A 23,388-nucleotide genomic window follows, 5' to 3' on the forward strand; every position below is an offset into this window, starting at 1 on the left:
CACACCTGGTCACACCTGGTCCTTAACAGGTGGCACTAGACTCTCTTTTTCCCTGGTGAAATTATATCTACCAGGTGAGTTCAATGTTACCTCTTGTGTTTAAGACTTACCCAACCATCTTAAGTCTTTCCCAACCATCTTTTATCTTTTCCTCTGCAATATCCTTTTGGCAGTGTGTGTGTGTGTGTGTGTGTGTGTGTGTGTGTGTGTGTGTGTGTGTGTGTTGTCGTCACATAGGAATTTTAGAATGCTGCTAGTTGAGGCTATTTCTCTTGCCTTCACTAAATTTTGATCTATGGAGAGTAGGGTGTGTGCTTAGCATATCATCTTATGTGGTATTAATTCTCAATAAACGTGTTTGAGTGAATGCAGGAATGAGCTGGATTGCTTTATCTGTATACCTCAAGCTTAAAATTGGTGTCAAGAGTTTCCTAGCACAACTTGTAATCAATTTATCAAGTCTATTTTCTAGGACCTGTCTGACCTGGAAAAAAAAGTCCCTTTAAGAGGCGTCTCTCCACTTTCAAGATGTATCAATTTACCAGTTAATTTCATCCTTTCTTGCTTCCTCAATAATAATAATTCCATTGTTCATTTCCAAATTTCCCATGCTTCCTAATGTTCTGCTTTTCTAGTAACTAGTATTTTTTTTAAATTCCTTCTTTATGCTTTCACCCCCCTGAGCACACTTCTCTACTCGTCACCTCAGCCTTGGATAAAGCCAGTCCACCATGACCCAGTATATATGTTCGTGTTCTTAAAGTCAAATGTGCTTTATTATTAGACTTGACAAAAGCAGATGTGAAAGAACAAATTCATTTGAAATAAAGATGCTTTTCTTTTCCTGCTACTGATAAAACTGTTTTTGCTTTTAGCTTTTATTTCTAGTGCCTCCATTCCCACAGTTTACCTTCCTTTTCTCCATTAGTTATTTTAATATGTTCCAGGATTTCTGTGACATTTCCATATCAAATTTCTTCTCAAGTCTTTTCAAATATGATGTTGCTTTTCCATTTTGGATTTCTGCCTTTTTAAGGCTGGGGAAGGAAATTCCTAATGTCTGGAGTTCAACTTTGTTGCTTTTATAGTCTAAGAATGATGATTTTTTACTGATTAAAAAAAAGAAAAGGAGAAGACAAAAAGAAGAAGCAGGCAATTGATAGATTCAGCTGCACAGTCATACTGCCAGTAAATTACCTGATAGCCCAGACAGTAAATTACCAATGAGTTGTACTGCCAGCTATTTATCCCCTGATCTATTCTGTCATAGCACACAGCAGTGTTAGTTGGGTCCAAACCACTATGTAATAAAATTTAGGTTCTAAGATGCTCCTGCACAGTTGCACAAATGAGAGCTATGCAAAAGCTTTGGCAGAAAGAACATGACTTCAGAGATTGAATACGGTTGAGTTGCAACATACCATTACAATCAATAATACAGCTTCAAGCAGGGCTCATTTTAGTCTTTCAGGGGAGATTTCTTCTATAGCATAGTGTTTAGGAGCATAAAGTTAGACGTCAGGCTGCCTGGGTTGAAAAGGCAGTTTTGCCACTTAGTAGACATGAGCCAGTTACTTCAAAGGATCCATGCTCAGTTTCCTCAACTACAAAATGGGGCAATTAAAGTATGTGTCTTATGAAGTTATTGTGAATATCAACTGAGTTAATATCAGCAAAACACTTATGATAGAGCCTGCCACATAGCAAGTGTTAGCTATTGTTCCTGTATAATACAGACATCAGCAGATCCACGTATTTGAATCATGTGCAAACCAAGGGGATCAGGTAGCTTATTGCCTAAGGAGGCTTCCATATGAGCTGCTGAGGGTGCATGCTGCAATCAGTAATAATTGTCAATCGCAGGTCTCGTGATCAAATTATTCCTTCCAAGGTAAGACTGTATAATTCACTGTAATTCAGTTGCATGACGATCCCTCCCTAGCCAGCTATTGTTCTCAAATTATTCTCATATTGGTTTAGAATAATCCGATTTGACCCTTACTTACTGTTGCCAGGAAGATTAAACTAAAGTCTTTGGCAGCCAAAAATGCAAGAGCTCAGACCAACAGTCCTGGACTAATCCCTGTCATTCATGGCCTTAGGGCAGATCTGTACCCTGCCCAAGGAACACCCGGGTAGGCACTTGGCCCAATTTCTTGAATGCACCGTGACAGTGTTGTTAAAGGTCTCACTCAGGAGCAGAGAAGCTGAATGTGCCACTAAAGCTTCACTTCAAAACAAATATTTGGCAAGAGGAGTTTATTTCTGGTTTAACCTCCCAAAATGGGTGCAGGCTAGTAACTCTGAAAACCATAGTTACTAAAGCAAAGCTTTGTAACCATTGAAACCTAGGTGGTATATTCCTAAATGTCTCCAAAGCCAACATGCAGCCATGGTAGTTTAAGAAAAATTTGGGATTAAAGAAATTTGTGCAAAATGTGGGAAAAAAGAAAATGCTAGAAACTTTACGGTTTGATACTTTAGGGCAAGCGTTTGACAAACATGCACACCTGTGAACTCTGAAGTATTCCATACTGCACATAATGTTTGATTAATCACCAAAGTGATTACGCTAAGTGGCATCCACAGTAATTTAAACAGATATATAAATGGTTTGTAATTACAGGATATTGGGCTCTATAATTCATTGCTTAGCAAAGAGGTATTTGTTGGGTAATTACTGTATCTTTGTGAGATATTTGCTGTGCATTTATGGTGTAGTTTATCCTGAGCTAGCAGGCTATGGACTATCTTTAGTGCCCTCATGCCTAAACTGAAGACGTCTTTAATAAATGGCAAAGCCACGATAACGTTGCCAGATGAAGAACTTTTTACTACTTGAGAAGGCCAGAAATGTGGAGAGATTTATGATAACAATATTCAAAAAGCAAATACAGTTAACACTTGATTTTTTCACACCACTGAAGGGTAGCATTGCTGTGGCTAATAGTGTAGCTCAAAAACTCTGTGCAGCTTAACTCAAGTCATGGCCCACAATGAACTCATTTTGGGGACTCCAGGAGTGTCCATCTTATACAGCTTGCTAGCAAACAACTATGCCCAGTATGCACTGGAAAATATATAAGTGCCCCCTACATGGATAATAATTCAGGGTTTTGAGCTGAAGGGAAAACCTAACAGGAAAGAATGAAAAAGTTTAAGAAATCAAAATTGTCTCTATGCCCTATAAGTATAATTGGGTGTATCCTGTAAGTATAGTAGGCATGAATAGATTTATTCATGCCTGTGAAACTGGTTGTTATGTAACAGTGTCCAATCGCCCATTTCCACTAAGTAGAGACCAAAACACAAAAGTGCTATGTGAAAAAAGAGAGAAAAACTGCAAAGGGAAATTTAGTTTAAACATAAGGACACCTTCAGATGGGTATCTTAGAATTATTTTCTTAATAAGAAGTAACAATAACTGAGATCCATACACAAATAATCCAGTTAACAGAAAGAAAGAAATAGCTAAGTAAGAGATTTGTATCTGATGGTAATGGAAAATTTGAGATTTCTGGATTTCCATAATAATGACAGTCCTACAGAGAAAGAGCATAATGGGTAGGGTAAACTGGGGTTTAGGGAGCACACTTTCTGGAACAACTTGGGAACATTTGGTACTGTCTCTGAGAGTGATGAAGATGAAGAGCCGCTAATCTTTTCTAGATATAAGAATGTATGAAATTCATAATTGTGCTCATGCTCAAAGGTTGCACATAACAAATATTTTGAGGTAATTATGACCTCCAAATCAAATAATAATAAATATCTAGGTATTAGTAAGACAACAATTTAGTCAATAGGAACAAATAACATATAATTAATGCCTCAGGCAAGAATGCAAAGATATCCGGAAAAACTTCTCTTACACCTAGAAATTAACTTGTCCAGTTAGGACAAGGGAAACAGTATCTGGGCTATTAAAATAATGCCAAGTTGGGCATTCATAATCTTACTGTTTTTGTTAGAAAAATGCAAACTAATCTTGCAAATACACAGAAAAAATCAACACTTCCCTCCAGTTCTTTGGAAATTAATGACCATGACCACAAATTTTGTTTTTCTTATTACCAGGAAGAAAATACTAAACTACATCTTTACAGTTCTTAGTAAATGTAAATATATAAAATCAAGGTTTGTGATATAAAAGACACACATATAGAAATGATTAAGGTGTTAGATACGGATGTTTTAGAAGTTTCTAGGGCAACTCTTCTATGATCTTTCCCATAGGGCTGTGATCAGCCCTAGTAGAATAATAGGTTCCCTATTACTACAACCTGACCAGGTGAAAGGACTTGTTTAGAGACCAAAAGTATGAACTTCAAGACATGATCCAGCTACTTGAAAATATACACAGAGGGGCGCCTGGGTGGCGCAGTCGGTTAAGCGTCCGACTTCAGCCAGGTCACGATCTCGCGGTCCGTGAGTTCGAGCCCTGCGTCAGGCTCTGGGCTGATGGCTCAGAGCCTGGAGCCTGTTTCCCATTCTGTGTCTCCCTCTCTCTCTGCCCCTCCCCCATTCATGCTCTGTCTCTCTCTGTCCCAAAAATAAATAAACGTTGAAAAAAAAGAAAATATACACAGAAAGATCTGTATTTAGATATATGATAGAAACCACATACAAGAATGGTCATCTAAAACACCTCACTTCCAAATATCCTTTCTCACTTTTTAAGTAAACCTCCCAAATTTCTGGTAATTTCCTTTATTCAAGCAATTAATCTATAATTTCCACTTAAGGCATGATTTTTTTTTCCAGATGACACTTCCATTTTAAAGTTATAAATGTCACCGTAGATTGCAACTACATAAAAAGACTTTGAAGATTTTTTTAAGTTCAAAAGAGATCGGAAAACTCATATCAATCAGATTTTCCTTACCTTTCTACCCATGACTGTAACAGCTAGTATCTCTCTTTTTGTCTTTGCTTAAACGCCACCCTCTCAGAGAGGTTCTCTTTGATCTTTCAGAAGCCCCACATCTTTCCATGATTACCACCTTTGCGTTCTGAATCCCCTCTCCCGTGCTCAATTTATCACCCATTGAAATATTACAGGTTTTACTTATTTACTATTATTTGGCTCCTCCTGCAAAAATGCCAGTTCTATAAGAAGTTGGAATTGTATTTTTCTCTGTTCTAAATCCACATCTAGAAGACTATATGGCCTATAACTGGCTTCCATTAAATATTTGTTAAGTAAATAGATCTACTCCCATGATTTCAGTTGCAATTTTTGTATGGTTTCAAATTTGTTTCTCTAGCCTAGGATGCTTTCCTAAGTTTAAAATTTATATATTCAACTGTCTGTTTGAATCACCCCAAAACATCTCAAATTCAGCATACCTATGACTGAATTCATTACATTGCCTCCTCACAACTCCGCATCATCCCCTCTGCCTGCTATAATCTTACATAATCTCTTCTATGGTGATTTTCACCCATCCATCCACCCAATGAAAAATCTTGAAATTATGCCACAGATCCTTCTTGCTATATCCTTAACTGCTCTTGCACCTATGTCCTCCCTTTACTAACTTATCTTAGTAACTTTCCTCTGGTACCTTTGTTTAAATTAATACAGTAGGCTTTTGATTGGTCTTATTTCTGGTCTTTCAGTGATCTCTATTCCACACTGCCCAGAGTCTAGACTAGATTTATCTAGTCATGTCATTCTCTCTGTTAGAAACATTTAGTGGAGATCAGTGGCTACAAACTACTTAGTACAATAGAGACCCTGTCATGATTTAGTTTCTACTCCTCTCCATTGCCTAATTTTCCCATTATCTTCAGCTCAGTCTCAGTGTCAACCTGTTTCAATTCACAAGTTGCTTCATTTATCCATGCTCTTACTCGTATTCATCCTTTAGCAAAGAAAGCTGTTCTTTAATTTGTAATTTCCAACTTGATTTTAATATTTAGCCTAATGTAATTGTACTCATTTTTATGTGTTTTTATGATATTACTAGACCATAAGTTCTTAGAGAACAGGGGCCATATCTCACTCATCTTTGCAACCTCATTGCTCCTTATAGTGGGGAGTGGTAAATATTTTAGCTAAATAAATGAACAAATGAAGAACTATGAGTTTGGGTAGAAGTAGAAAACCATGAGGACATGGAAATAACTTAAGAGTAATTAATTAACTAATTAATTAATTGAAATATAGTTATTATAAGTCCATCAATGAGGAAGTAACAGACTTAAATTTCTTTTTTTAGAACATTTGAATCTATTATCAGCATTAAGATGCTTCAGATGTAATGAAGGCAAGGCCCAACAATTAGGAAGCCACTGAAGGAACCTAGAAGTATGATAGAGGGGAAAAAATGAAATTAAACTGTCCCAATCCACCAGCTTGAATTAGTTGCTACCATTGCATCTCTGCATGTCATTACACTCACAGTGCTTAAAGAGCACCTATTCACGTCTATAACTCTCCTATCAGACTATAAGCTTCCAAGGTCAGGCCTGTGTATTATTTATCACCAAAATGCAAATATTTACCCCGATGTCTGACAAATGGTAGATACACAAACTTTTTGCATGTGAGTTAAGAAGAAAAATAACAGCTCATATTAGGGTAATAGCAGTAGGAAAGAAAAAAGGACAGCACACAAAATTCCAATGGAGGATTTTCTGTTCAGGTGGCTCAGTCTTGCTCTTGGTTTTCTAGGCATGGGCTCAGTGGTCATTCATTATTCTCTCTCTCTCTCTTCATTTCATCAGAATGTCTTCCTTTTCTCACTCTTGATTGCTAAATCTCTGCTTCAGCACTTGGTTGGCTTTTTGGTAAATAAACATTCAATAAATTCTGACTGAACAATAAGTCTAGCCTTTTGACAGCCATTCTTCCTGCTAATCAATCTGAGTTGTAGCTTTAAAATCTGGGGCGCCTGGGTGGCGCAGTCGGTTAAGCGTCCGACTTCAGCCAGGTCACGATCTCGCGGTCTGTGAGTTCGAGCCCCGCGTCAGGCTCTGGGCTGATGGCTCAGAGCCTGGAGCCTGTTTCCCATTCTGTGTCTCCCGCTCTCTCTGCCCCTCCCCCGTTCATGCTCTGTCTCTCTCTGTCCCAAAAATAAATAAACGTTGAAAAAAAAATAAAAAAAAATAAAATCTATGCTTATTTTCTACCATATACAAATCCCTCTAAAATGCTCCCCTCAGCTTTCATCTACCCTATCCACTTACACCTGCTTTGTTATTAGCACACACTACCACATTCCCCCACCCCTACATGCTCCTAATGCCCTTTTTTTCAAGTTGTGAATAAATACTCGGGCTCTTCTAGGACCCTCTCTACACTGCCTCCTCTACAAGTATAACATCTTGAAAATGTGGGCCTTAAGAATATGATCCCTGGATACCTACCCAAGTGACTTTAGGTAGGGTTCTATTTTCACTTGAGGCCAACTAACTATCATGATCTGGTCAGAAAGCAAAGGCTCAAGTGTTGGACTGCATGAGCTCTGCCCATGTCAGAGTCTGTGGCTGCTGTGTATTTGATCTAGCATAGTGAAACACATCAAATTAGGCATATATACCTATGTATACAAATTTATGTATTATATATACACATAGATTTATTTTTTTCTGATACTGAAAGTGATATGTGTTTATTAGAAAAATTAAAACTATAAAAAAGCATAAGGAGAAAATAAATATCTCAAATTTCACCATTCCGAGATAATCAGTGTCAACATTTTATAGATATTTTCCAGACATTTTTCAAGTTCTATGCAAATGTGAGCATATACATATGATTATATACAAAGCCATATTCCCAAATTAGATTATATTATGTATTCAGGCTTCAAAATTTGTACTTCTTATTTAACAATGTATTTATGGAACTTTTCTCATGACAAATATCATCATTATCATTGTTAAATAATGGTGATTACAGTGTTGTGTCAATATTTAGTTAACCAGTCTTTATTATTTTATTATAGGGTATTTTGTTCATCTTTTTTTTTTCTATTTTTACATTACAGTCTAGGTTGTGATGCTTGCCTATGCACAATACATCTTTGTGTCCTTGTCTGATTAGTTGCTTTGGAGAAATTCCATGAAGCAAAACTTCTGATCCAATGATCCATAAAGTTTTTAGAATGTAAGTGCCTGTTTTAGTAACTTCCTTTCCCTCTGGGTCACTGATGGCAAGAGACTATGGCCAGATGTCCCTGTGGATTGTTTTCTAGTACCAAAGAACCAATCTGAAGTGACATAATTAAAAAAAAATGGAATTATGTAGATTTTTATTGTAACTAATATTCTTTATCATGGCTCTGTTTTTGTTTTTGTTTTGGATTTCAATTGCATGGAATTAGAGGGGAAATAGAGATGAAAGGGGTTGGAAAGCATATCTTAAAGTAATTTAATGCAAAAGGGCTAGTTGTGTCTGTCTTTCTTAATCAAATAAGTACAGTAGGACAGGACATGGACAGTGAATATTAATGATAGAAACTTCAGGGTGAGTTCTTCCAAATATCACTTTCAAACAGAAAAACTGTTGACTGTGGCATTGAACTTAATCAATGTTGATTGATGGTTCTTAAGGACCAAGTAGGAAGTTGCAAACTGCAGAACTTGAGCAATGAGCATAAATTTTCAATTGAAGAGCACAGAATTGGGTTTTGTACATAGTATGTCCCCAGTTCATGCACAAAAATAATTAATTACTGTAGCCTTTCTGACATATCTATTACATCATATACAGAAGCTCAAGGCTGAAGGCAGTGTCATTTTCAGTATTTCAAAAGAGGATTCTTAAAAATAAAACTAATATAAAATAAAATAAAAAGAAGAAGAAAAGAAAAGCACCATGGAAACTTAAATTCATAAGTACACAAATGTCAGGAATTTCACATTTCTGGTGCCCACGGTGACTGTAATTTGGCCCCATTGTGCATATACAATAATTTAGAGTTAAGTGCATATTTGGTAATATGAAATGTTACATATGCTCAAGGGGAGAAAAGTTATGGTTGCTGTGGGAAACAGAACTCTGAAATTCCCGATTTTTGTGTTGTAAAATCTCAGCCATCAGACTGCATTAGCATCATTTTCTACATTTAATAATAGATGGCTCCATTGTTGCTTTCAAGAGAGAAAGGCTTTTTCCTCCTTCTCCTAATATATTTAAAGTGATGGGATTTATTTTAAATTGAATTAACCAGAAAACACAGGTTCTTTATCAGATATAAGTGACAAGCAATAAGCCTGCATCCTGCCTCCAATTAAACAACTTAATCAAAATAGTAGTTAAAGGATTCTTAATTTTTTAAATGTGAAATATATATTAACTGGGTTGACAGACATAAAACCTATAAATGATTTTGCTCAAAAGATATTTAAACATATTATTTAAATTTTTTTTTCACACAAAACCTTTTTCTTTAATGGCTACCTATAATACCTGACTGCAGTAATAAGTAGCATTGTCTGATTTTCCTCTATAAGGGAGTCTGATATGGCTGTGATTGCATTTTGAATCATCTCCATCGTCCTCTTTATCCTCAAAATAGTTTTTCTGTGTTGAGGAAACTGGGGCTTACAAAGGTTAAATAAATCACTCACAGAGAAAAAAAGCTGCGATTGAACAGAGCCATGTTCAAATGATCCTAAAATCTATGCACTTTCTATTTCACCTTACAGCTCCTGGCCTGCCTTCCTGTACTTGATCTGACTCAATACCCACTAAGGGCAGATAACGGTAATGATGATGATCATCATCATATGCAAAAAGCCTTAGTAACATTGATAACAATGAACTGGTGTGGCATCAGTATGCAAGAAGGTGGGAAGTTTGGGCGCTTAATACCTACATTGTAGCAGCATTAAATGAGGAAGAGCCAGTCTATTTTGTACTGTGACAAGAGATGGGCATAGCTTGAATCATAGTGGACTTAACTATGTGCCAGGTGCCATTCCAATCACTTTAGAACATTAACCCATCTAATTCTCATGACAATGCAATGATTCAGTGATTATAATTATCCCAACTTCACGTATTAGAACTCTGAAGCACAGAGAAGTTATGTAACATACTTAAGTTCCCACAGCTATTAAGTGGTAGAATTCAAATGTGATCCAGGCTGCTTGGCTTTAAAGTTGGTACTCTCCACCACTATGGACAAAGATCAGAGTTATAAAGGGTACAAGTGCATGTCTTCTCTGTTTGTGCTTGATAAGTTATATAACTTACCACAAAGCGCTTTGGTACTGCTTCAAGATAACAGAAGATCTTGAAAGAAAAAAATCATGAGCTAATTTTGATCCCCCCATTCCCACCTATAAAGATCAGTGTTTAAAATATAAAATTTTGAGTCTTTCTACTGATAGTGACTCCATAAGCTGTTCCCAAACCACTTTTATAAACACTTGTTTTTATAAGCCTAACAGCTCACCTATTTCTCACAGTGAACTTGACTATACAATTTTCGATTCTGCTTTCATAGAGATTGTGACCATCCTGCCAACATATCATTAAAGCAACCTACTACACCTCTTAATTTGAACACTTTCTCATGCCTCAGCCTTCTGTTCTGAAAGTTTAAATGCCTCCATGGATTTTCTACTTCCTCAATGAGACCTATATTGCAGAGATGTTCAGAGTATTAGAAAAAGATGATGGTAAATCAAGCAATATACTCAAATTCATATTATGATCTTAGCACTAAAGAAGTTATTTTCTCCCTTAAATACACAAATTCATCAAATCCTGGAAAGCAGGAAGGGAGAAATAAGACTTCGGTTTTTTTATCTTAATTTTTAAATTCTGAAAAAGACGGTCCGTATCCCCTTCCTTGCACCCTCCCAAAATTTTCAATTCATCACTTGAATTAACCTCCTAAGCACTGAAGCCATCAGATAGCTAAGGCACTATCTGGTCCATCAGTGGAGCCCAGCCGCTCCAGTGAGACAGCGCTGAGCCAGAAGCACAGGGCCTCGGCTGTGTGGGCTTTGATAAGCGGAGCAGAGCCTCCCGCAGACACTGCAAAGCAATTAAAACCGCAAAAGGGCTTCTCCCTGCCACCTCTTTTCCTCTTTCTTCTTCCTCCAAAGTTGAATAAAAATGACTTGATAAATTATTCTTTTCAGATCTAACCACTTGAGAAAGAGAGAGAGAGAGAGAGAGAGAAGGAAAAAAATAAAAAAAAAAAGGAAAGTCGCTCTTGAGAACTCATTATTAGCATGAATTCCCAGCACTCCAGCAATTATTACAGATCCACACAAGAGGGAAGGCAATGGGATAAAAGGACAGAAGGGAGTTTTATCTCAAGGCATGCAGGAAAGAGGGAAATGTTCTCCATAGGCTCAGAGCCTGGTCCGCACTGGAGCCCCTGTTAGGCCTGGTGTCTTTGAAAGGCAAACCTCAGACCCTGAGAGTTAAGTCTAATCTTGAATGGAAGAAATAAACCTCTGTAGTCTCCACTAAGATAAGGGGTGTGCCCTGAAACCTGGCTAGGGAGTATCTTCAGAGTAAGTGAGACTCACATGTGGAAGTAAAAAAAAAAAGAACCTCCTTATGAGCCAAAGGAAAGAAGGCTCTTGAGAATTTAGGAGAAATTCTGGGGAGGGCTAGAAACTTCCAGGCAAAAAGATCAAAACAACAGGAAAATTGGGAAAAGGGAAAATAAGAATTTAGACACTGATCAAGGGACAAATTTAGAAGGTACTCACTCAATACAGATATAGTTGACCATGGAACAATGCAAGGGTTAGGGGTGCTGGCTGCCTCACACAGTTGAAAATCTCCATGTAACATTTGACTCCTCTAAAGTTCATTATTCACAGCCTACTGTTGACCAGAAACCTTACTGACAACATAAACAGTTGTTTAACACATATTTTGTATGTTTTATGTATTATGTATTGCATTCTTATAATAAAGCAACCTAGAGAAAAGAAAATGGTATTAAGAAAATCACAAGGAAGTGGCACCAGGGTAACTGAGTCAGTTGAGCATCTAACTTTTGGTTCCAGCTCAGGTAATGATCTCAGGGTTGTGGGATCAAGCACTGAGTCAGACTCTGAGTGAGCATGGAACCTGCTTAAGGTTCATTCTCTCTCCCTCTCTTTCCCTCCCTCTCTCTCTCTTTCTCCCCACCTCCTCCCTGTATCCCTCCCCCACTTGTGCACACTCTCCCTCTTTCTTTCTCTCAAATAAAAATGGAAAAAGGAAGAGAAGATACATTTATGCTACTATATTGTATTTATAGAAAAAAAATAATCCACATGTAAGTGAACTCCTGCAGTTCGAACCCTTGTTGTTCAAGGGTCAACTGATTTTGCATGATTGAGTAGCTTTCTAGCTAAAATATGGGTACACTAAAGTTATATTTATCCAGTCTCTATGGCGTGAAGAAGCAGAAGGATGTGAGATTCCATAACTACTAGAGGTATCATAACAATCACTGAAATCATTGGCCATAGTTGAAAAGATGAAAAACTAAGGATTAAAATTCCCCTGATCTCTAGAAGAGAACATGGAGTACAATTTTTTAGACTCTAATCTTAACTCAGTGGACAGGTAGACTGATGGATTACTGATAGACTTCTAACTGAGTCTGTTAGAAATTTTGATTCCTTTTGATTCATAAATATGACAAAAAAACAAATGACAACTGTCATGTGACAACTATGGCATATGACATCATAGCATTGTGCCATAAAAGGAATCTTTTCTCCCAAGCATTTCTTCTGTCCTGTCCTCAGTCATGCTTCATGTCACCAATCCAGTCACTCCTCTGTACTTGAGGCAAATAAAAAATTAGAATAATATTTTCTCTGGCCCAATGGGACTGTGGCACTTTGTGAAATGGTGTCACCAAATTTTGAAGTGTGAGGGCAGCCTGAATGAAGATAATGTGGGCAAAGAGCAAGACAGAGGTAAGCAATGTGAATTACAGAATGCAATGGGGGAAGTCTAGGGCAGAAAGAAATGGAGATACATAATCAAAGATTCTTCTTTTTTACAATGGAGAGTGATTTATTCTAGATCTCCAAGTTAAGCAGACTTCTGATCCCTCTTGAAGAGTGTTATTTTTCCCAGCTCCTTACCACATACATTCAACCAATCATGATTGATTCTGCCACCAGAATACTTGTAATATCAAGGTCAATGCAAGAAGCAGTTAAGTTAAACATCAACTGAATGTCACTCCCCTTGCTAGGCATTAAGGCTATAGACATGGACACAACACAGCTTTCTCAAAGAACCGTTAGCCTAATTAAAGACCTGCATATGCAAATAAGAAATTTTAGTATACATGATATGGTGAAAGCTCACAAGGGTGGCATGTAACCCAGACCAGAAAAGGTATAGGAGAGGAAAACAAAGACTTCTTGGAGGATATGAAGTTCGAAATGTTGAAAATGATGAAAGGCACAAAGGGTATTTCATATTAGGTGAGCAGAAGGAGTAGAAATTTATACATACATACACAATAACACAACACAACTGGGAACCACAAAAAGTTTTGGAGAGTTTTAAATATGAGAATAGACAGGTAAACAGTCCAGATTACAGAGTAAAATCTCTGTATTTGAAGATGACCTTGACTTGTAGAAATCACTTCCATTCATTATCCCATTGCCTGAAACTTAGTCAAAGGGCTAGATATATCTTAAATGGATGCTGGGAAATGTAGTGTACTAAAGTAGTCAGTGTTCCAGGAATAAGAGAAAGACTGATCTTAAGAGCACAATAGGCAGTCTACAACATATTTTATCCTATTGACTATAGATAGCTTTCAAAGGGTCTAAACATGAAATGTTTTAACTATATTTGAAGCCCAGAAAAAATGTTCTTGGAGGAATATAGAGAATGTATTACACAGTATAATGGAATTAGCTAGCAGAACGACTGAGAGGCTGATAGAATTCTGATGGAGGTGGCAAGACTGTGAGTTGGAGTTGAGATTAAGTTCATTTGATGAAAAAAAAGAGTCATCTTCTGTATGCTTTGTTGACTAAAATTTTCCCTTGCCATATGTGTCGTGTCTCCATTATTTCAAATTCAATCAGTGAGGGATCCAGGTAAAGGCAACAGCTTACATAAAAACCTAGATACAAGACAGAGAGAATGGTTGGTATCAAAGAAGCAAAAGTTTTCTAGCTTGTGCAGGTAGGGTTTGGTGAGCAAAGGCACAGGAGTGGTAGGGGGTTACAGATTTTGCAGACTCCCTTAGGCTATGCCAAGGATAAGGGACTTTACTGGGTCATGTACAAACACTGCATAAGCGTAAACAAGGAAGTTGCATCACTAACATTTTTGTTGTTGAAAGAACACCTGGATGCTGAGTAGGAATTGGATGGGAGGTGAGAGGGGTGAACTGGAAGCAGGGAGACTAAAAGCAAGACAGGGTGATGACTGAAATTAGAGTACACGTGAGAAAATTCTCTTCAAACTGAAAATGGGCAGAATTATTGGTCCTATTAGTTTACAGTGAAGTAAGAAGGCAGACAGACGTTTACTAAAGAAAGCAGATATCCTACAATGACTCAGGAGCCAGCAAAAGGGAAATTATCAGAATACTGCACAAAGGGAGTAGTTAGGAAGGGGCGAGCCAAGGGTACTGTTTTAAAGACAGACTCTGAAGGGTCATCCATCAAAAGTAGCTCAGCCCTTCAGTCCCACTGCTAACAGGTGATGAAACCTGATTCATAAAACATTTCCAGGGTGTCAGTGAAGTGAAGCATTGGAGGGTTTTACTCACCCTGAATAAGAAAACACTTCCAGTGCTTGAATTTTAACAGATGATCTTCTCCTCCCACTTATCTAACACACACACACACACACACACACACACACACACACACACACACCACCTTTGTAAGTGTATGGCTGCAATAACTATAGACAAGGTGGGAAAGATGGGAGACCACTAATATATTTGCTGTTGTTATGATTAAACCAATAATTCATTTATTTTACCTTTATTTTCAGTATCTGTAAGAGCTCATTTAAGGAGTTTTAGAAACTGTAGTAGAAACAAGCAATAGGTAATACAGGATCTCTTCTCAATGATCACTGAGCTTAAAATCATAAAATCCCAAGCTTGGAAGGAACTTTAGATATAATAAAATTCAACCCTTTAAATCATGTGTGATATTTTACCACAATTTACCACCAGGTAGCTTATTGAGAGTTATTTGTTTCTTGAATCAAAATTTAGTTTCTGAATTTGATCTAGTAAATTTTTGTCATTTAAAATATGGCCCTTTGTAGCAACATGGATGGAACTGGAGAGTGTGATGCTAAATGAAATAAGCCATACAGAGAAAGACAGATACCATATGTGTTCACTCTTATGTGGATCCTGAGAAACTTAATAGGAACCCATGGGGGAGGGGAAGAAAAAAAAAAAGAGGTTAGAGTGGGAGAAAGCCAAAGCATAAGAGACTCTTAAAAACTGAGAACAAACTGAGGGTTGATGGGGGGGTGGGAGGGAGGGGGGGTAGGTGATGGACATTGAAGAGGGCATCTTTTGGGATGAGCACTGGGTGTTGTATGGAAACCAATTTAACAATAAATTTCATATATTAAAAATAAATAAATAAATAAGAAATAAAAAGTTAAAAATAAGAAAAAAAATTTTGTCATTTAGAATATTTTAAAATATTTAGAATATTTTTAAAAAATGTCAGTCAGTCTCTCTTTCATGCTATAGCACTTTAAGATTTTGAGGACTTCCTCTTCCCCTCCTCCATTCTAATCTAGGTTGAATAATCAAGAGTTACTTCAGTATTTCCTCATATGTCATGAATGTCAAACATCCCACCACCCTAATAACTTTTATCATTGTACATCCTACATTTGTTACTCTTTCTTTTAATTATGTAAAGAGAACTGAATATAATACCTCAGGTGTGGCCAGAGTAGCTTCAGTTCAGCTATTCCCTTGCTTCGATTGCTCAAGAAATTTTACTTCTAGTATATCTATTTGGGGCAGTATGGCAGAAAAGGCACTTTGAAAGACCCACCTATTACCTTACAATTATATTCCAGATAAATTACAAGGGTATTTTTTTTTAAAATGAGCTAAATGCCCAGTTTAAAGCATAGAGAAACAGCACCAGAATAACCCCCCACAATAAAAAGAAATAGAAAAAGGTTATAAAATATAGAATACATTAATAAAAATAGCAAATATGCTAAACTAAAGACATTCAACACAGGTAAAATGTACTCCTATGAAAAGACTAAAAATAGGCAAAACTTTGCCAGAACTAATTAAGGAAAATAGAGAAAATAGACACACAGGGATTTAAATTATAATAACAAAAGTTAGTGAACCTTTTTATGACCATAAATTTGAAAACTTAAGAAAAGTGGACACATTCTGCATAAATACAACATATCAAAACTGATCAGGAAGAACTAGAGAGTCTGAAGAGTCCTATAACCAATAATTAAAATATAGAGTGAGCAGTTAAAAATCTTCCTACAAAGAAAAGATTTAGCTTAGACAGTTTTGCAGAAGGTTGTGTCAAACTTTCAAGAAAAAGGTCATTCTAACCTTACCTTTTTTTTTTTTTTCTTTCTGGAGAATAGAAAAAAAGGAACTTTGCTTGATTGAATAAGCTTAGGATAATATTGATACCAAAAAGCAAGAAATGATCATATTCGAAAGGAAACGTATAAACCAATCTCAATAAACTTAGATTTAAACTTCTAAACCAAATATTAATAAAAATTCAATAGTATGTGATAAAGGTAATACACTATAACCTAGATGATTCTATCTTAGGTGTCAAAGGGTAATACATTATAAGAAAATCTATAAATTCAATTTACTCCATTCACAGATAAAGGGACAATAAAATGTAATAATCTCAATAAACACAGAAAAAAGAATTATGATAAAATTAAACATTATAACAAAAACTTTGGGCATGTTAGAAAGAGAAGGAAACTTCCTAAACTTTTGCAAAGATATCTACTCACCTCTCCCCCTACATACTCCAAATATCCAATGGGCAGCTGGATATGAAGAACTCACGCTTGTAGAAAATAAAGATACTGACTTGTAGTCATCTGGGCAGAAGTGATTTTTAACTACACCAAGAATGAATGCATTCCATGACACACCCAACTTCACACTGATTTCAATATCAATTAAAATCGCTAAATGTTCTCCACACCTGATAATTTTTAGCCTTTTCTTTCCTTCCTCCAGATGCTTATCCTAAACTTCTGACTTTTAGAAAAGAAAACACCAGGGAAAGACATATTTTGAGGGCTACTTCTGATCTCATTGCCACAGACTTCCTTGGAGACGAGAGTACAGAGCCTGGCTACTTGCTTTAAAGAAGAAATAGAAAGGTAAGAACATTCTGGGATAAAGAACAAAAATAGTATCTCAAAAAGTTGGCTACATCAAGAATTGGAGTTAGGTACTTTAGGAAATGAGGAGCAATTAAAAAGCTACTTTTTTGAGGGGCACCTGGGTGGCTCAGTCAGTTTAGCATCTGACTCTTGCTTTCAGCTCAGGTCATGATCCGAGGGTCATGGGAATGAGTCCCACATTGGGCTCCATGCTGGGCATGGAACCTGCTTAGGATTCCTTTTTTTTCTTTTCTTTTCTTTTTTTTTTTTTCTTTTCTTTTCTTGTCTTGTCTTTCCTTTCCTTTTCTTTCCTTTTCTTTTCCTTTTTTCTTCTCCTCCTTTATTTCTCTCCTTTCTTTCTTTCTTCCTTCCCTTTTCTTTCTTTCTTTCTCTTTCCTTCTTTCTTTCTTTCTTTCTTTCTTTCTTTCTTTCTTTCTTTCTTTCTTTCTTTCTTTCTTTCTTTCTTTCCTCTCTCTTTCTCTGTCTCTCTCCCTCCCTCCCTCCCCAGCTCATACTTACACTCTCTCTCTCTCTCTCTCTCTCTCTCGCTCGCTCTCAAAAAAAAAAATCACTTAATTTTTTTTTTTAACAAAGTGACATTATTGAAGTGAGATTTTAGGAAAATTCATTTAAAAGAATGGAAGAGGTGGAAACCAGAGGAGATTAGTATATTGTAATAAAGAAGTGAATATAAATATAAATATAAATAGGCATTTTCTAACTTTTTTCCTACCTTAAAAACATTTTTTGTCTCTAGTCATTCACACTTTTGCAGCTTTTGTCAGAGTATTAAAAATAATAGAGGAAGTCAGTTTATCCCAACTCATTGGCTGTGATTGTTAATTTTATGTCAACTTGACTGGCCATGAGGTGCCTGGATTAGACGTTATATCTGATTGTGTCTGTGAAGATAATTCCAGTTGAGGTTAGCATTTGAATCAGTGGACTCTGTAGGGTAGATGATTCTACCCAACTTGTCTTGGTACCATCCAATCTGTTGAGGGCTTGAATAAAACAAAAGATAGAAGAAAGAGGAATTTGTCCTTTTTTTTTTTTTTTTTTGTGCCTTACTGTTGGAGCAGGAACATCTCATCATATCTTCTTCTGTCCTCAGATGGGGATTTAAACCATTGACTGGGTCCCCTATTTCTTAGGCCTTAGGACTAGTTTTCCTGGGTCGCTAGCTTCCAGACAGAAGATTGTGAGACTCCATAGTTTTATGAGTGAATTAATCATAATAAATATAAATAAATAGATAAACAAACATAAAGACATGAATGCATGAATATTGGTTCCATTTCTCTGGAGAACTCTAGCTAGACACATTAGCCAATTCTACAGAAATGCAATAGTGATAGATGATGAAGGAAGGCATAGGCATTGCTTGGAGTGGGGATGTGAAAGTTGTAGAGCAACAATGAGAAAAGAATTTAAGAGAAACTTATACACCTTAGAATTGAATTATACATCCAGAATGTGAAACCTTAGTCTCTGGCTTTTAAAAAGTATTTTTCATTTTTCTGTAAAAGTTTCTCAAATACCAATTTCATATCTGTTAGAAACCTTACCTGTACGAAGCCCATATAATCATTTTATTCTTTAATATTTTATTTATTTATTTATTTATTTATTTATTTATTTATTTATTTATATTTTGTAAGTGGTTCTTCTTATTGTGGAAAACAAAATGGGAAAAGAATGAAAGCGATATCTTGTGTAATGTCTTTCAAGTTTACATATGATAGCTTTGGAATGAAGTCTTACATATACTAAAGTCTTAACTATCCTAAAGGAATCTTTCAAATTCCCACATCCTCCAGAACCCTGCAAGGTTCAAAATCCTGCTTGAAATTCTTTCCTATGTGCACCACATGGAATCAGTACACAAATCCTTCCAGGTTTCCCCCATGTTCCTCCAGTTTGTCCATTCTTTTTATTTCCCACATTTCTTAATTCATGTCTGGATTCCTGAAACAATTCCTGGCTTGTTCTCCCTGGGATCTCTCCATCCTAACCATAGATGACAGATGGCCAGCTGGAACACATTGTTCAATTTGCTTTTCCAAAAACCAGTCTTCATGCATTCCTATGGACCCAGATCTGAAGCCTTCTAGCAAATGACTCCTTCTTATCTATCCAGAATCGCCCCTGTTCTTCCTCAAAAGAGTCTTTCTATTCCAGGAAATGAAATCCAATCTGCTTGATGCTCTTAACTTGTTAACTCCCACATCTGTGCCTTCTTCCTTCATAACAACACCTTCTTCACTTTCTGACAATATGTTTTTATCTGCCTTCAAAACCCATCTGCAGGAAGACTTTCCTTACTCTTTTTGTGTCAGCTAAACACTCCTGTACTCTGCACCCACTGTGTGTGTGCAAGCATGGACACTCATACTACTATTTATATGTTGCATCACTATTTCCCTCTAGTTGTTTCATTTGGGTCTCTGTGAATCTTTAAAAAAAATCTTTTCTTAGTGGTTTTAAGATTTTATTTTTAAATGATCTCATAATCTCTATACCCAACGTGGGGCTCGAACTCACAACTCTATATGCTCTACTGACTGAGCCAGCCAGATGCCTACCCCTAGTTAGTATTTTTAGTAGAAGTTTCACTCAATAATAACTCAAAGCTGAGATGGATAGTTATTATAATCGAAAACTTATGATTGAATATCATTTCGACAGGATAAAAAAAATGGTAAAGCTTCTAAGAGATTAAGTTAGTGGGAACAGATGGAAGGGCTGCACTTGGGAAGTAGTGGGAACAGCACTGGTGTTGTCAGCAAACACTGTGCAACCTCGGCAGGTCTATTTATCAACTTTCCTTACCTAGAAAATAAAGGGTCAGCCAGATGATCCCTCAGATTTGTTTCAACTCCAGTCTTCGATGTAAAAGGTGAAGAACGTGTCTTCATTGATGTTTTCCATAGGAAAAATTATGGCCCAAATAAGAATCCATACTCTAATCCCTGGGTTGTGACTAGGTTTCCCTCCATGGCAAAAAGAACTTTGAAAATACAATTAATATTACCAAAAAATAGACCTTAAAATACGGTGATTATTCTGGATTATCTAACTGGGCCCAATATAGTCACATAAACTTTTAAATGAAGAAGAGGAAGTCAGAGGTTAGAAGCATGGGAAGGATTGTACCTACCATTGCTAGTTCAAAGATGAAGAAGACCACATGGAAAGCATAAAAGGAAATAAATTTTCCATAGACAGTGAACTTGAAAGAATTTCCTAAGCCCCAGATGAGAACCACAGGCCAGCACATACATTGATTACAGTACAATATTACTCTGAGCAATATACTCTCAGCCATGCTGTGCTGAATTTCTTACCTATAGAACTATGAGGTAATAAATTTGTGTAATTTTAAGCTGCTAAGTTTGTTACAGCAGCAAAATGGAAAAATAATGTACTCTCTAAGAACAGAGTAATGCATTTCTTGTTTTCCTAAAACCATATTGTAACCAATATAGAATAATCTTGAAATGTCCAGAGGGCAGCTGGACAGAAAAAACTGGAGCTCATAAGAGAGAACAAAGCTGGAGATACCGACTTTAAGTCATCTCAACAAAAGCAATTGTCAACTGTATAAAAATAGATGCACTTACTGAAACATTTAAGTAAAGCTAGGGGAATAGAAGCACTTAGGAATAAGTCTTTAGGAATGCCCACATTTCAGCAATGGAAAAATAAAAGACACAGGATTAAAGAGACAGAAAACAAATGGTGAGATACTAGGTTGTGAACAGAAAGTATGTGTATATGTATATACATATACATATATGCATGGAACAAAGGTAGAGGATTTTTAGGAAGAAGAGGTAGTCATACCAGATCACTCCCATCATTTCAGTGAAGCAGGAAGCTAAATCAGTTCACAGTGGTGCTTACTGGAACACTGAGAAGAAAGTTCTGCAATACTCTTTGGAGTCAGTGTTCTAGAACATCAATTAGAGATAAAGTAAGGGTGCCTCACCGGCAGCAGGACCAGAATGATTTCATGGTAAGTCAGGAGTATAATAGTGTTTGCGTCTTCTCCAGGATACACTGTGATTTAGAACCGGGAAAGCCATTTGTGACAGGTGATTGTGTTCTGAGCTTGGGCAGTGGTACACTGTGTACAGTAGAAGATCAGCGAAAGAATGTTCAACTAGAACAGTGGCTGGAATAGAGAGGAGGTTTTGAAGAGCTCTCAGTACAGTAAGGAGCAGACTGTATGCCTGGGTTAAGTAACTGAGATCCCTACAGGAGGGCTGAAAAGACTTTGCCATGCTGGAGAATAAAAGAGGTGGCAAACAGCCTGCCTTTCTGACAGCAGCACTTTTCCTCACGGATCATCATATTCAATCTTGTCAACTTTAGAATAGGCACTATTTATGCTCATTCTCCAGATACAGAAATAGAAACTTAAAAGTTTATGTGGCTTATCCAAGATCACATCGCAGGTCAGGAGCTGAACTTGAGTTTGGAAGCTTTGCATCTGCCTCTAAATTCTGCCAAAGGTTACATGTTCAGAAAATGCTACAGCAGGGACGAAAACCTCCCAATTTCAAGGCCTATGCCCTCGCCACGTGATCACATAATCTTTCAAAACCATACTCTTGGCTTGGTTATATCCAAGTTCTTTAATGAGCATGTTTATATGCATTGGCCATTTTATCCTCATGGAAAACCTGTGGTGGTAGGTGGGTGAAGATTTAATTCCCATTATATAGATAAGGAAACTGAGGTTTAGAGAATGTAAGAGACCTAACCAAAGAGCACAGCTAGTCAAAGAGAGTTAGTACTCTTATATTATCTTTAACCCTACCAGAAATGTTTCACTAAATACCAGATACCTACATTCTTTTCATCTTTTCCCTTAATTGTTTTAGCCTCTCTTCCTGTCCTAGAGGAGATATTTCATATATATTTCACATATATTTCATATATATGTCCTAGAGGAGATATTTCATATATATAGGAAATATTTCATATTTGAAATATATATATATTTCATATATATATATTTCATATATATCAAATTTTCATACATTAGGGATGTAACCACACAAACATACATATTTATTACATATTTATTACATATATATAAAATCCTAGCACTACTTTACCCAATCAGAGGGAAGACAAATGACACAACCAGCATCCGGTCTCCTACCTAAGCTCAGAAGGCATTATGCGCTCTCAGAGATGACCTTCTTTGGAATGAAAAGTGGGATTTGGGTGTGTCCTTCCTCATACTATTTCTTTTTGTTTTGTTTTGTTTTGCTTTGCTTTTTATGAGAGAGAGAGAGGGAGGGAGAGAGAGAGAGAGAGAGCTCATGCACACATGGTAAAGAGGAGCAGAGGGAGAGAGAAAGACAAAGAAAGAGAATCCCAAGCAGGCTCCACACTCAGTGCAGAGCCCAATGACTGGCTCGATCCCATGACCCTGGGATCATGACCTGAGCCAAAATTCAAAAGTTGGACACTCAACCGATAGAGCCACCCAGGTGTCCCACACTATTTCAAATCATATGGAATTGATGCAGGACAGTGGGGATACTTTCAGAAGACTGACAGCTGGTGTAAAAAAGCTAAGTTAATTTGCATGTGAAATGGCAGAATGCCTTAAAGAACATGAAGCAGTTGGAAAAAGAAAATAAGAAGTAATAGATGTCTTGGAAAGGAAAAGAAAATGGAAAAGAGAAAATGGGATAAAGAAATGGAGAGAAAACAAAAATAAAATCAGAGGAAAAATGGGAGCATATCACAAGGAAATAAATAAGCCTCAATAATAAATAAATAAATAAATAAATAAATAAATAAATAAATAAGGAAATAAAAAGCCTCAATAATGTCCAGGACCACACTGGCCATTTCTGGCCTTTGAAAAATACAATGAATCAGAAGCAACATCTAACACTCCATTGGATTTCAGTAACTTTAATTTAGGTAATGAGCAAATAATGTTATGCATTCCTCTTTGCATTTAGTCGGTGAACTGCTTTAAAATAGGAGCAATTCTTCCCCCAAATACACTTAAAGATAATTTG

The 23,388-nt window shown here is 36.7% G+C and overlaps 1 long non-coding RNA gene across 1 annotated transcript in view; it reads left to right on the forward strand.

Moving 5' to 3' along the window:
• The first annotated feature begins 21,298 nt into the window (after positions 1 to 21,298).
• The window catches only part of LOC109503458, a 35,612-nt gene continuing 33,522 nt past the window's right edge, over positions 21,299 to 23,388 (forward strand). Inside the window, exon 1 of the long non-coding RNA XR_002162434.3 lies at positions 21,299 to 21,356. This is a non-coding gene — a long non-coding RNA (uncharacterized LOC109503458). The remainder of the gene's footprint in view (positions 21,357 to 23,388) is intronic.

The sequence above is a fragment of the Felis catus genome, chromosome C2 (genome assembly GCF_018350175.1).
Source record: "Felis catus isolate Fca126 chromosome C2, F.catus_Fca126_mat1.0, whole genome shotgun sequence".
NCBI lineage: Eukaryota > Metazoa > Chordata > Mammalia > Carnivora > Felidae > Felis > Felis catus.